Here is a 15,109-nt window from a genome sequence, read left to right as displayed (position 1 = left end):
TGTTGAGTTGCTAAAAGATTGGTAGCACTTCTTAAACAAACTAAAAAACTATTTAAAAGTGATTTAATATTTTGAGAAGCAACATTTTGCGTGATAATAGCAGGTTTTGGTACCAGTTCTTTGGATAATGAACATGTCATGTTGCAAAAAAACCTTAGAGGTAAAATATAATGCCAATCCTTTGCCTAAGTAACAGTTACTATGTGTTCCATTAAGACACCTTCCCAAAAAGATCTTGAACTCTTTTCTGCGCCACAAATAAGATTTAAAACAGAAGTTTTGTCTGCCAGTCTTTATTTTGTATAACCTCAGTGAACTTTGAGGGCTTGATGGCATAAACTGCCATAAATGGGCAGCAGGAACCAGAACAAATATCAAATCAATTATCTTTGGTCTGAACCAAAGAGATGAAGATTCACATACGGTGTTCTTTGATACCAATAATCATCATACACATTCTAGCATGATAAGTAAATACAAAAGCTCTATGTCCTTAATCTAGACAAAGTGATTATATAACAAACACTGACTTCAGACCACTTAGTCTGATCTGTGACAGAGTAACAGATACCAAACACCTAGGATCAAAAAGGACACTGTTCTCCTTCAAGTTTTATAGCCAGCTGTCAAGATTTCATAAATGTTAATATTTTAAAATATTATTAGTCACTACTATTTTTATTTTGGTTGGTAAATTGGTAGTTTGGGTATTACTTTGCATGGAAATTCTGATTGTTCACTGACACAAAAACTAGCATGATTTTGCAAGATTTTTTCACTGGAGGACAGTTGGAGGCTGGTCTTTAACAGGTATTTGAGAGATCTCCCCAGAACAGCTCCACTGAGAAATGTTCTTTCCCTGGGAGGAGTTAAAAGCATAACTACATGAAACTGCATCAGTAAAAAAGTCAAATCCAGAATCACTCCTCAGTTCCTTCAATACAACAATACTTCCCTCTTGAAGTCTGAGTTGCAGGTGACAATCTGCCAATGGCTACAGGAAGCATTCGTTATTACAGCTGGGCTGTGTCTTTACCACAGATTTCAGACCCAACAGTGAAATTCTGCATAGCCCCCTCAAAATTAAATGATTGTTACTAAACGTGTATGTACTGCTTCACACTTCTGTGTTAATTACACATTGTCTTTTTTTCCAGCATAGACTGTCTTTAGCTGCATGTATGGCATGTGTCTGGAATGCCTTAGCAAAGGCCTCAGCAAACAGGAATAGATAAACATCACTGGAAGGCAGCTTTTGCCTGTAATTTCTAGATATTGGTCTATTTCTTTTTGCTAAGAAAAAAAAACAAGTGCAGAACTTGTGGTAGGGACAAGTATTTTGGATGCTGATTCTCAGCTATATAGCTCCTATTAATATTATACAATCCCTGCTCCAATCAAGGTAATGTTAAATACCATCTGGATGATGTTTCCCCAGAAAGATAAAAATACAAAAAAAAAATCAAAATTCATACTGAACAAAGCAAAGGATCTGTGCAACCCTTCAATGTAGCTTTTGCTTTTTCATACCAGATGCTTCCTATCAAACACAACTATTCACAAGCTGGACTACAGTTTACTAATCTCTCAAGAGACTTCATTTTCTTTAACTAACCTCTGCAAAGATTATTTTCTTCAATCCTGACAAACATGCATCATCATGAGTTCCCTCCCACTCTAATTGTGCACAAAAACAGAAACCTTGCTTAAATGGAAAATAAAACCTAAGGCAAATACAGTGAAATAATAATCCCTTTAGTTCCTCACCTTACCAATAGGAGTCTTTCACCTCAATTAGTTTTTCTTTCCTTTTTTCAGTGTTTTTTGTGTTGTTTTTTGTTTGTGTGCCATAGTGGGAAAACATATGTGCAGTATCTCTAAACGTTTCTTAGATGATAAAACACCCATTTTATTTTTATTTCTCAGTAATAAAACACCCAATTCAGCATGAAGTTCACAATTGAATCTCTGGAAAGTAGCCTGAACTGCAGCTTTCTTTTTCTGCAAGGTCACAAACTGGTGTCATAGGAAGACTGAACAAAGACAAAACTAGCATCTAAGAAATACTTTAAGAAAATTCACTAGCAATGTCTTCACTTGCAGAAATGCGCATTTCTGAAACACTAAATTTCAAAGCCTAATTTCTTACAAAGCATTATGTTCCACAGGCCAATAAAGTATTTATCTCTAATGTCATTTACCTTATGCTAAGGCGACAGCCACAATCCATGTGCGAAATACTGCAAATCATTCATGCAGAGGAAGAAAAATTCCTGCCACCCACATTTTATGTGTGCAGCAGTTCTGACTGATGGAAAGGATAAGTGAAACAAGACATAAATAAAAGGAAACATTTACACAGGTATTCTCATAATCCAATGCCTATGGACTCCAATGACCAAAAAAAAAAAAAAAACAAAACAAAAAAACAGATGCATCTGTACTTTGGACTGAATTATGATATTAGAACTTTATAGGAATAAATTTGAGCCTTAAAGAGGGTAGAATATCTGTGTTTGATTGAAATTGAAAATGTACAGAGAGAGCTGACTGAACATTTCAAATGGAAGTAATTTAACCATATTTCCATTATTTTTTAAGTTGCATTTGAAATTGACTATACATTTTTTAATCCTCCTGAACTGAGCTCCAACAACTCCTTTATCCCTTATTTTGATGGGTAAATATGTCTCCATCTAGGACATAAAAGTAGATGAGAAGGGAACTGTAGGAGTGAATTCTTCCAGCACTCAATTCCCTGGACACATGCTCTGCTCTCTTAACAGTCTGGACCCATACAGATAAAGGACCAGCAGAGAAAGCAGTCATGATTTCCTTCTATTCTGCTTTCTATTTCCATTCCATCCTCAACTCTAAAACACAAAAGAATTTTATTTCTTTTCTTTTTCATTTTCCAGCCAAATTTGCTATTTGGATTGCAAGTACTCAACCTTCGTAAGGTATCTTGGTAAATATTGCATATGCCATATGGCAATATTAAACTTGAAGAGTCCATACAATCTGCTCAATGAATGCAATAACAGATACAAACCTACGGGAACAAGAAACCCATCTGTGCTATTCACCCTAAAGAGGCAGGTGCTGGTTTTTTCTGTGAGCACTGGGGTAACTATCTGGCTTACTAGGACTAAATCCACATAGACTAAAGTTTAGAAAAATCACATTCAGAACTGAGGCAGAAAAAGGGGGAGGTGTGGGAGGGAGAGAGGGTGGAACTCTTAGTAATAATGAGTTCCATTATAAGATTCAAAGCCATGTGCCGTCTGGTCAGTAGATGTGATGAACAGAAAACATGCATATTCCATACTGAATCTGAAAACAGACTGTTACCGAGAATCCTCTCTTTGGCCAGTCCCCTCCTCCCAGCAGAATCAACCATCTCCCTCACAAAGAGAACAGTAATGAAGAAAGTAGATTTATAATTTGGATTATTACCACATTTAGTAATTACCTAGTTACTATCTCAAAGTTATATTTCTTTTCTCTATTGACTAGCTGAACTGAAAATGTTCTCAAAACCTGAAGACAACAAGATAGCATTCCACAAGGTCTAAACCCAAGTAAACATGTTCAGACCTGTAACTAACCATAAAGAATCACAACATTTGCTCCTGAACCAGAACCATCAAAATGGGAGTCAACCTTGGGAGCTCGGGCAGGGCATCAAATTCCCAGAGAGGTTGTGGATGGTTCCTCTTCAAGGCCAGGCTGGATGGGGCTTTGAGCAACCTGGCCTAGTGGGAGGTGCCTCTGCTTATAAGAGGGGGCTGGAACCAAATGGCCTTAAAGATCCCTTCCAACCCAAATGATTCTACAATTCTAAGTCTGCACTATTTTGCATGAAGGCTGCCTAGAGATTAAGGAATTAAAATTTCTTCATGTAAGTCATTACATTAAAATTATAAATTGTGTTGATTTATTTCTTTGCACTTACAAGAAAGCCAAATAGATGGTAAATTACGTTTGTACCAAATTGTTACCAGCTGTTTTAAACAACCCATTAAAAAAAAAAACAACCTCAAGCCAACATTAAAGATAAAATGTAGGAAAAAAAAATAGATTTGAAGTCTTCCAAATCCAATTGAAGAAAATTATTCTGTACAGCAAGTATTGAGATCAATTAAAAACCTTTACTCCAGTTATAATTAACAAGCCTCACAAGCACAAAGTGATTTAATTTCCTGTATCAAACCAAATGCTGTTTTCTGTCAGTAGAGAACTCCTCTCTTCCAGGAAAATATGTTAATAATTCATTATCATTGTACGTGCAAACAGTTAAGGTTCAATTAAAACTTTTAATGAAAACAGCATTAACTTATATGTAACATTTATAATATTTTAAGGAATGGCATTTTTTTTTTAATATATATTCACAAGTAGGATATTTTTCCTCTATTGTACAATTTCCTAATCAAATTGTTAAGTTACAGAGATAAACCCAGTCTTACACTGTAAGAAAAGGAAGGAAGGTACCTAATGTAGCTGTATTCCTCCCATACACAAAACAAAACAAGTAAGAAAATGCACATGGAGCTCATAAGACTGACTCCTTTCAAGAAATAACTACTTAGTGCGGTAAACAACAGGAGCATATGGAGGTCTGATTCTAGCTTGAAAGAGTAGAAAAATCAGCATTTAAACCTGGCAGAATAACATGATTCAGATCTATGTCTCTTGGTACTCTGCAGCATGAAACAAGGTTGTAAAACCAAAGTTACTACAACTCAGTTACAGCCAGGAAGTTCAAAAGGGAACTAAAACAACAGCCATTATTCAGGTTCAATAAGGTTAAAACTCAACGAGAAAGTCGTAATTTCTTGTGTGATCCCAGGTATACTGAAGTCAATAGGAATTTACTGACCATAAATGTTTTCTCAGCATTGATTCTCAAATCATCAACAGCACCACTGGCCTTTAATTAGTATGCATTTTTAAACTTCCCCTGAGGAAAATTGAAGAGAATCATCACTATATGTAGCAGAGAAGCAGAACAATTCTGCAGTACACGCTGACAAAATATCTAATACGTCTGCATTACAAATCCAATTATGAAATAGTCACTCCATTTACTTTTGAAAGTAGATATTAACCATAATGTCATGTCAATTTTCCTACCTGAGTGGTTTATAATTTCTAGCAAGGACTCTCTGTTCCTACCAGTACAACGAATTACTTGGTGTTGTCTCCAGTGTGCTCATGCACACAAGAGAAAAAGACAGCTGCAAGTATAGTCACTGTGGTACAAAGACCTATTCTGCTCTGTATATATGCATAACCTTAGCCAAAGCTAATGAAAATTTTTGTGCACAGTTACATCTGTGTTTTGGTGACTTGCTGGCTAGAAAACACATCAAGAACATAAGAGCAAGTTCAGGAGACATGAAATTTTGTTTACACAAAAAGGAGGCAAACAAAATATAACAAGAGGTATACTTTAGCTGAGCAGAGAACAGAGAATATTTTCTCCGTTATTTAGTATGCAAATCTTTCTTGGGAAATGCATGGGAAATCTTCTCAAAACCTTCAAAAAGCAGTATTTCCCCAACATGCAAGATCTTTTCTACCATGTATTTTTTGTCTTAGGAAATTAATCCTGAAATATCCAAATGCTCATCCCCACCCTATGGCCATTTCTCCTCTCACTACCCAAACCAAGCTATACTTTTTGATCAATCAATCCCTCTGGAGTAAGTCTTGTTTATATTCAAATCCCCTGTGTTGACGTTTATTCTAAAATCTAAAGCTCTTCAATGCAAGTCACTCTCAGAGTCTACCATAACAGGTTTAGGACAGTGTGTTTTCTTTCAAAGGCAAATTCAGTTTCAGATGTTTCAAGTGCATGCAGAGATCCATTATCTCAGTGTCTTTCCTACTCCTTTCATTACTCATCAAGCTCCTTTGGAAGCCCAGTTGCATTTTAATAGTGCACTTTAATGTATAGCCAAGACCATAATATGCAACCTATGGCTCTACAGCAAGATCTGTGGAGAATGTATCAACAGTTTTCTGGGTACATTTTTACTCTTCTAACAATATTATCCATGTGGGTCACAATGGACTCTCCAGAAAAAAAACACAACACAGCTCCCTTACAGGGCTCAATCATAAGGTAACCTCAGAAAGAACAATAAACAAATATGTTGCCAAAGATTAAGAGCTGTTTATTTCTAGTGTCTTCAAGATGCAAAACACTTTGTTAAATCACTGCAAGTGAAATTAGGCAGCTTGTTAGTGAAGCCTAATTTTCATTAGCATTTTAAATTCTTGCTAAGGGAAAAAATACATCTTACTGCCTGAATATTAACAGCTAGTACATTTTGTTTATATGTAAAAACTAAAGGCTATATAAGCTAGCTAAAAACAAAGTAAAACTTCTTGCTTTTTCAGAAATTCTTGGAGCTGATGAGATTTCTCTTTTCTGAGGCTTTTTATTGATCTTCTCCCTGAGCCTTGTGATCATTATCAATGTTGCTTCTATCCTACTGCACAGAAGAAAAATTCACAGCTCTACCCATTGCAAGAACTTTCTATTTTACTTTGATATGGCTTCTAGTACTTCCTATGAATGAGTTTCTTCCACTATACTTAGCCTAAACTGGCAGATATATAACAACTAAAGTTGTTAATATATTGTCTCTATGGTACATCAGTCTACAAGTTCATACACAAAGGGATAGGCAGAGAAAAAGTACGACACATGAAGGTACCAAGTGTTTTTAATAAGGTGTTAAGAATCATTATCCCGATCTAATAGTAGAAAATAAATTAGGTTCAACCAACACTGAGCTGAACCTGTTACTAGATCTTTATCCAGCACATAAAGCATATGGTTACCCATCTTCATACAGAAATGAAAAATCAACAACTGAAAAGTTTGTTATTTGTACAACTATGGACACTGAGGACGAAACTGAGATCACAGAAAGACCCAGGAAGACCTTTCCTGCACTAGAAATCTTCCAGAACATCTAAACAGCAGCATCCAGTGACTTTGGCATCTGACAACAGCAGGCAAGCTACATACCTTATATTTTTTCCTACACTTCATATTGCTCACTGAAAAAAGGAAAAAGTTTTCAGCACTACAGTTACATACGATATTCCTCATAGCATAAAGGCCAATACAACATCACTGAGTCAACTGCATGCTATTTTTGCTGCTTTTATTTGGGAAGATGATCTCTGATGAGACAGAGGAAGAGCAAACACTTCATACCAATTACAGACCTAAGACAGAAATTGAAAGATGGCGCCTTTTGTGTTGTGCTCACTGTGCCACTAAGCAGTAGAGAAATTATAAGTTATTCATCAGCCTCCAAATTTAGTAGGAGCTGATCAGCAAAGACTCCAGCTTCAGCAAAGTGACTCAGAGATTTTTAAGGCAGTCTGAATTACACAAATGTTTAAAGAGAAGTTTCAGTCATGGATGAAACATAAACCCATTTATCATTCAATTTCTTAACTTTCAGACTTTTGATTGCAGTTTGAGATAATTATGTTTAAAAGAGAATCACAAGAACAGCATGAACTTTTATAACACCAGTTGCTATCTCCTGGAAGTATGTAGTACTGTACCCAAATGTGTAAACAACGGCAATATATCAACATCTTGCTCCATGAGCAGTCTTTGTTTCAAGAGCTTTCTCAAAGTAACAATACCATAAAGCAAAATACTAATAAAGCTAGAGAGGCAGGCTCTCACCATGCTAATTAACTCACCTGTGGGGTTCTAGTTACAGCCCACATGTACATTCCCAAAATCTTTTCTCTCCCCTCCTACTCCTTTGTCTTATATTTTTCATTACAGTCACACTCAGGAAGAAAATTATAAAGCTCAGCATGACACACATGTATTGCTGCAGCTAAAACTATTTGGAAATAACAAAAGACTCGATATAAAGATATTGATATGGAAGGGCTTTTACCCTTCTAGAAACAGCAAAAGAAATTAAACTATTGAAGATCATTTGAAAAAGAAAATGAATGTTTTCTGCTTTTCTGGGTGAGAGTTTCAAGGACTTCCACAGTTCATTTGCTGCAGAGTCTAAATCCAATCCATAAAATTTCCTCCAAACATGCAGGGTTTTTACTACAGCTGTACACAACTGTCATCTCCCTCTTGCTCAGATACATTAGACTAATTGTCACCAATGTGCAGCTTCATATAGATGGCTGTATCTAGAACTGCACACAGCAAGAGCAGTAAGAGCCATTCCCAGTGCATACACAACAAAGCCTATTCTCAGTTGCCTTTTGGAAGTTTTAAGTCAGGCTTGTCGATACACTGATCATAATTCATCCTCCAGTTCTGCTTCCCAAAAGGAATGTGTTCAAGGTATTCCTCTGCTTTCTGAACTCCTCTCTCCACCACTTTATTGTACAAAGACACAGATGTGTCTAACTTCCATAACCTGGAAAGGAGTGCAACCTGGAAACGTATATTAATTTGCTAATCATCTTTCTATAGCAAATCAGAAGTCTTTGATATGAGATGTCTCAGGTCCTATGTTTCAAATATATGAGCATTAAGAAGAAAATGCCATGCATATGTTACAATAAACCTCAAAGAGAAAATTTAAAACCCAAGGCAGAAAAAGCAGCCCTTCATTCTTCTGTATTTTTGATGCTTTCCTCCAAGAAATCATAGTCCACACAATTGCAGAGATTCAACTGTGCAGTTTATCACTAGAGAAGAGAATAAATGAAGCTCTCTTACCTCTAAGAAGTATTTCCTTGTGATTATTCTAGGTTTCCTCCAGATGACAGTGGCAGGTAGTTCTGTTGAAAGATGCCAACTGCAGACCGTGTGAATCAGCATGGGCACATCTCACATAGCTTTATGAAGCACTGTAGAGTAACAGAAAACGGCATCTGAAAGATAAATGGAAGTTTTTTTCACTATAACTTCCATATCTTATTTCAGGGATTACTGTCAACAATAGAATGTCCCTAATTATTACCTAAGTATCATTCGTTAGTGACACTACTCTATTATCATCACTTAAACTTAACATGGAAGATATAGGGTTGAAGGCAAAAGGCAGTTTTAGTCGCCCTGTAAACATGATGTTCAGGAAAGGGCTCAAGCAAAAGCATTGGCCTTCCAGAAAGCCAAGAGGCATTTGAGGCATTTCTCCCAACATACTTTATAACATCTTCCCCCAAAATAAAATAAATAAATGAGCCACACACATACATAATTCTATGGGGCCCTAAAGGAAAAGGCTTGTCAAAAGTCTTAGATGGTCTACAGAAAGTCTGAATTCCATTATAAGACTACTACATAGAGAGTGCAGAAAACAAAAGATGAAGGCACTGCTTCATAGAATGAAGACTGTATTTTGCTTTTAGAATCTGGAGTGCTTTTTGTTGAGAATAATCACTTCAACCATGCCTCCAAATTTCAAGACAGCAAAGAATTTCTTTTGATATGAACCTTAAGCTTATGCACCATCTGCATTCACAACCTGCTCCTGAGTAAAGGTACCAGTTTCCTCATAGGTGATTCTTGGCATATCAAAATATGTGAATAGAATCCATAAACTCTTCAGCACACAACCAACCTCCTTAATGATACAGCATGAAACTACTGCATCACATTTATTATATGCTGTAAGAAATCATTGTATGCTGACGGCACATCAGGAACATAAAACAATTTCTGTTTGTGTGACTTGCAAAAGTACTTCTCTGTTATAATTGGGCTCAGTGATAACAGTAAAACAGAGAACATTTATTTGTCTTAATTTTGGTAATAGATACATCTCCTACCCAAGATGATTTTTCTCAAATATAGAAAAAAAGATTATCTATTTTTATGAACATTTTAATACCACATATTTCTACTTATTAAATCTATCATGTAGTGATACAGTGTTTTTGCTAGAATTCTGAAGATCATTTGCATAAAGCCATTTTAATTGTGTTTGAAAAGGGCACCTTCATATCTCTTAACACAACTCCTTAGTATTACTTAGCTCTCTTCCAGATGTAAGAAGCAAATTCATCTGAAGTTTCTGCTCATTAAGGATCTCAGCTTAGCTCACTGCTAAAATGGTTCAATTACAAGAGGGATCAAACACCTGAAATTACCTGTTATGTTATGAAAAATTAGGGGAAAAAAAGGTATTTTTGGTTTTGTGTGTAAATAGAAGTCATTAAGAGAACTTTTCTCTGAGCAGCATTATAATCAAGTTATCTTGAAAGTAAAAGAAAAACCAATGCAGGCTGATCTGAAGGTAAATGAAAGAGTTTTGAAGATTATTACAATTTTTCTGCTCACGATTACAAAATTTAACTGGCCAGAACAACTTCTTCTTGAAAGTGACAAAATGCATTTTGTCATTGGATCAAGTAGCTGCATTTGGGCGCTTCATATCAGATACTAAATAACAGACTGAGGAGGCAAAACAGAAGTTAAAGCCCAAAGGCAAGCTCCAATTTAGTCACAAGGCATCACTTCTTTAAGAAAACAGGACTGCTCTGCTATGTCAATCTTTTCACTGCTGCTTTCAGTAATTATTTGCTTTGCAGAATCACTACTTACTAACACAACATAACTAGCAACGGAAATCGGACTTCCTAATTGGCAGCAGATCTATTCTTTCCTCAGCGTGCTGAAATTTCTGATTTTATTCATTGGTACTTTGCATTTTATGCAAGTAAAGTTAGAGTTCTTATGTATACAGTTGTTCAAGGACTTGTTATATTTAGTTAAACATCACTAGGTTCCCACCAGGTTTCTGTATTTAATTAAAAGGAAGATTGCTCCAATAAATCTTAACAACAAACCCAAAAAATGACATGAATTCAGTGCATTTTTTTCCTCCTATCCAGTTTCAAACCAGAGTCAATATTATGGCCAAAGATGGCCTACAAATTCTGAGTTTTTGCCTAGCTGAAGCATCATTATGATTTAATAAGTTTCATAATCACTCTCAGAACACAGACAAATGGTACTGTAAAAATCATTTGTTCATGAATTTAATTTTACATCCAGAACATAATGGAATATTTAATATTTAGCAAGTCAGTTCCACAAAGTTACTTTATACTGCTCAAGTGGAAAAAAAAGGTGCATAAGGGCATAGTTGTACTGGATGACACAAGACTATACGAATATATCCAATTTCACTCAGCAGCAGAAGTCCCCCTCCCACTCAAAAAAATCCCAAATAAACAAAAAACAGCCATAGCCATGGTTAATTTGTCCTACTTACAGGCTACTCATTCAGAATGGATTACATGGAGGAGCCATGATGCTGCTAGCACACAAGACAACTATGTAGTCTGTTAGAGAACTACATCGCACTCTTTTAAAGAGGGAAATTTAACTCATTTTGACTAACCTGAAACTTCCGATGTCAAAACTGTTCTTAATTTTGCCAAAAAACTCTAATTCTTTCAGTGCCTAAATGGAGATTAAATAGTCTACTAGAGAATAATCCTCTGACATATTTGACAAGCAGTACAATCCAAAATGTAAGAGGCGTGAGTCACGGTAATTCAGCTTTAAGATTCTGCAATTCTTATCCAGACAAACTCATTTATTTGAGAGAATGAGGGCTACAAAATCCTGCCTATGAGGCATAGGGAAGTCCTCCAACTACAAATGAATACTCAGTACCAAGAAAGGGTATTTTAACACTGACAATAACGTTTTACACAGATCTAACATAAAAACATATATAACTTTGTATACAAAATAAAAATGTGAATCATCTTTTTTACTTCATCAGCTAAACAAAACCATCTCGCTTATTTTTTAAAACATAAAACATTTGAATAGATCCTATCAGGGCTGTACCCTTGAAAACACAATCTAGCATGAGCACAAAGAATGGGAGGAGGACAAAAGAACCAGGAACAAAAATCTAATCAACAATGTGCTTTTCTTCCATTGTGTAAGCCTTTATTCGAACAAGCCATTGAGCAGCACTGGCCACATCCATCCATTGGTCAGATTAGCTATGATTGTACTCATTCATACAGTAGTACCCTTTAGTCACCTTGGGCAATTAACTTGTTGGTGCTTACGTGTTTCAGATGCCCGAGATTTCTGCTTCTGAATGAAGCAAAATAAATATCTGCAGACTGAAGTCATACTGGTGAGTCTAAAAACTAGTAAAGACATTACCTGTATCCATTATCTATATGGACAATGGGAACCAATCTAGGCACTAGATAGGAAGCTTGATTTTAGAAGGCAGCTGTTCACTCCCATTCAGAGTACTTTCCAGTGATCATTCATATATATACACTCCCTTATACCCCTATATATACTCCCTTGCCTAACTTTAAGAATTTCCATTTAATTCAGTGGTTTATGGGGGCACCTTTCTGTGCATTAAAGCTTCCATTTTACAAAGAAAAGAAAAAGTGATTGTAAGTTATTGATGCTGCAATAGTATCAGAAATTGGGGGGGGAGAAGCAGAAAAAAAAGAATTCTCCAAGATCACTGAGTATCTAAAATCGTCTCCACAAATGGAAATTATCAGAAGGCCAGACATAAAAAGCAGCAGTTCATAAATACTAATTAGCACCTTGCCAGTGATTGCATGATAACATTTACCGATGCATAATTGAATTGCAAAAAATTAAAAAACAGGGAGCGTGGGTAGATTTAATAATTTCTCCCACGCTGCTCCGAGTTCCTGACTATTTCTTCCAGCAAGCAGTTGGATACTGTAAGAGGCCACGATTTTGCACTATTGCCTCAAAGTTTGCTGAGGATGGACAAGTCCAAGCAAGCCCTGGTCAAGTATTGAGAAATCCTTTGTCTGAGAGACACAAATGGACAAGGCCAGAGGCAACAAGAGGGAGATAAGCTACAGATGAATGGCCGTGAAGTGGTCTTTTCTGTGGGCTTATTTCGAGGGAGATGGCCATCTCAGGGTTACTCACATGACTGTGGTGGAAGACATCCCTGTGCACAGCAAAGCCATGGATCGAGATGATCTTGAAGATTCCTTCCAACTCAAACCATCCCATGATTCTGATATTATTAGGACTTATTTTTCCTATGGATATTGATAGGGATGTTAAGTTATCCAATTAGACTCTTCTTTCCTCAAGACTTCTTTCCAAACTACACTTGTTATCCAGCACATTTACCTTGTGTGCTTGTACATACATTGTTAGCCATCATCCTCTCTCACAATAGTTGGGCTGTGAATAAGAACAGCTCATCAACACACGGGTCTGAGCAGACAAGAGATCTGAAAAGCACGCACTCTTAGTAGTGGGATGAGTTACCTCAAGTGGTATTATCTGAGTGATCTGAAAGCAGCCACATCCTCTTACTGCACAGAGGGCAAGATGAAAAACAGCATTAGCTGAGTATGATGGTCAAAAAAACCCACACAGGTGGCTGGGTGTATTGTGGGTAACTATTAGTTGTAGGAGAATGGTACAAAAAAGCCAACCCAAAACATTAACTTTTTATTTAAAAAACAAAACCAGAACCACAGAATGACTTCAGCTGAATTATTTTTCCACAGTATTTTGTTAAGGCAATGCTGATACAGTGTGAAAACCAAAGATCACAACAGCAAAGCACTCTGTTCTCTGGAGGCCATATGGAAACAAAACTGCTGCAACATTTGACAGAACATACAAAAACATCCAAGATTCCAGTACAGCTGTTCCTGCAGTGGGGTTCAGCCTTGGAGAGAGATTGACATTCTCTAAATAGTTAGGAAAACAAAACGATACGGGAAAAGAAAAAATGTACCAACACACTTCCAAGAATCATAGAACAACGTTCCCATTTGAGACTCAAAAGCAATTACATAAACAAAAATAAAAATGTAAATCACACAGATCCTTCCAAATAGCATTACTTCCTGCACTTCAGAAAACACCCCCAAAACGTCACAGGTCACATAAGTGTGAGATGGGCATCACTTGATCCACAAAGCCAAGCACTGCTTTAGAAATCCAATCCCTACAGTGGGCATCTTTAAGGGACCTGAACTAAAAGCTGCAGAAGTACAGGGCTGAGGGGATACACCTGTGTTCCAGCTGCATATTCCCCAGCACCAGTCAGCAATCTTACACTCCTCCAAAACATTTGGCAACAAAATTTCCTTCTCCCAATTGCAGGAAACTGGAGCAGAACCCATTTAAGAGAAGCTAAGAGCCTGGTACATTCAGTTTCTGAGATGCTCATTCACCATACCCATAATCATCTCCCCAAGCCCTCAGGAAGATGTTGCTAGAGAATCTGGTTTGTGTCTCATATCTGACAAGCAAGCTTTGCTATAAGTTAATTAAGAAAAGAGATTACGGAGATTACGGAGCCCTCTAGCAGAAGGCACACAGAAACGGAAACCCTTCAAAACCACTTCGGTTCTTCAGGGTTTGCATAAGAACTGTTGACTGTAGCCAGAAATAGATATGCAGCAGTCTCTCTCCCACACAAGGATAGGCAGCACCCACATCAAGCAGTTTATCTGTCCACTCACACCCTGCAGACAGTCTAGCAAACCTGGATAAAATCCTGAAAGAAAAAAAAGTTGCATTTTATAATAAGACATAACAAAATCTCTCTCGCTTCACTTATAATGCTCAGAAATGGTAATGCTGCATTCCAGATATGCTATTTAGATGGTAAAATCATCTTAGCTGGCATTAAATACAGTATAAAAATATAAAACTACTATGAAATTAATAATAATTAAAGTGCTTTGAGGTGTTGCTTCTTTTTTTCTAATCATTAACATGCACTTATGCTCCAGAATAGTATCACACAGAGGGCACCACAAGCTGCATAATACATGTTTACCTTGCATTTCACCTTCACGGCAAATGACATTAATACATCATTAATGTGACCTCATATTATCCTAGAAAATACAGCACTACACATTAAACTCCAGTAAGGTACTCTGGACAAGAAAGACTCCCAACAATAAAACCTGGAAACCTAAAATTGTCACAGCTACCAAATACTTGCAACTGCATACCTTATAGACAATGCTATGTGTGCAGGTTGGGAAACTGAATACCTGAAAGGGGGTTATGACAATCATTGTTGCAGCTCATTTTCCCCTTCACTTACTGTATAAGATTTAGACACTGAGTTTT

At 36.6% G+C, this 15,109-nt stretch overlaps 1 long non-coding RNA gene across 1 annotated transcript in view; it reads right to left on the bottom strand.

The window, feature by feature from the left end:
• Positions 1-15,109, bottom strand: part of LOC107318092 (uncharacterized) — a 234,092-nt gene that overhangs the window by 119,717 nt on the left and 99,266 nt on the right. The window contains exon 2 of the long non-coding RNA XR_014933215.1: positions 8,738-8,892. This is a non-coding gene — a long non-coding RNA (uncharacterized LOC107318092). The remainder of the gene's footprint in view (positions 1-8,737; positions 8,893-15,109) is intronic.

Source organism: Coturnix japonica, chromosome 12 (assembly GCF_054131305.1).
Source record: "Coturnix japonica strain WE chromosome 12, WE-NBRP24, whole genome shotgun sequence".
NCBI lineage: Eukaryota > Metazoa > Chordata > Aves > Galliformes > Phasianidae > Coturnix > Coturnix japonica.
This window is presented reverse-complemented; position numbering and strand designations above follow the sequence as displayed.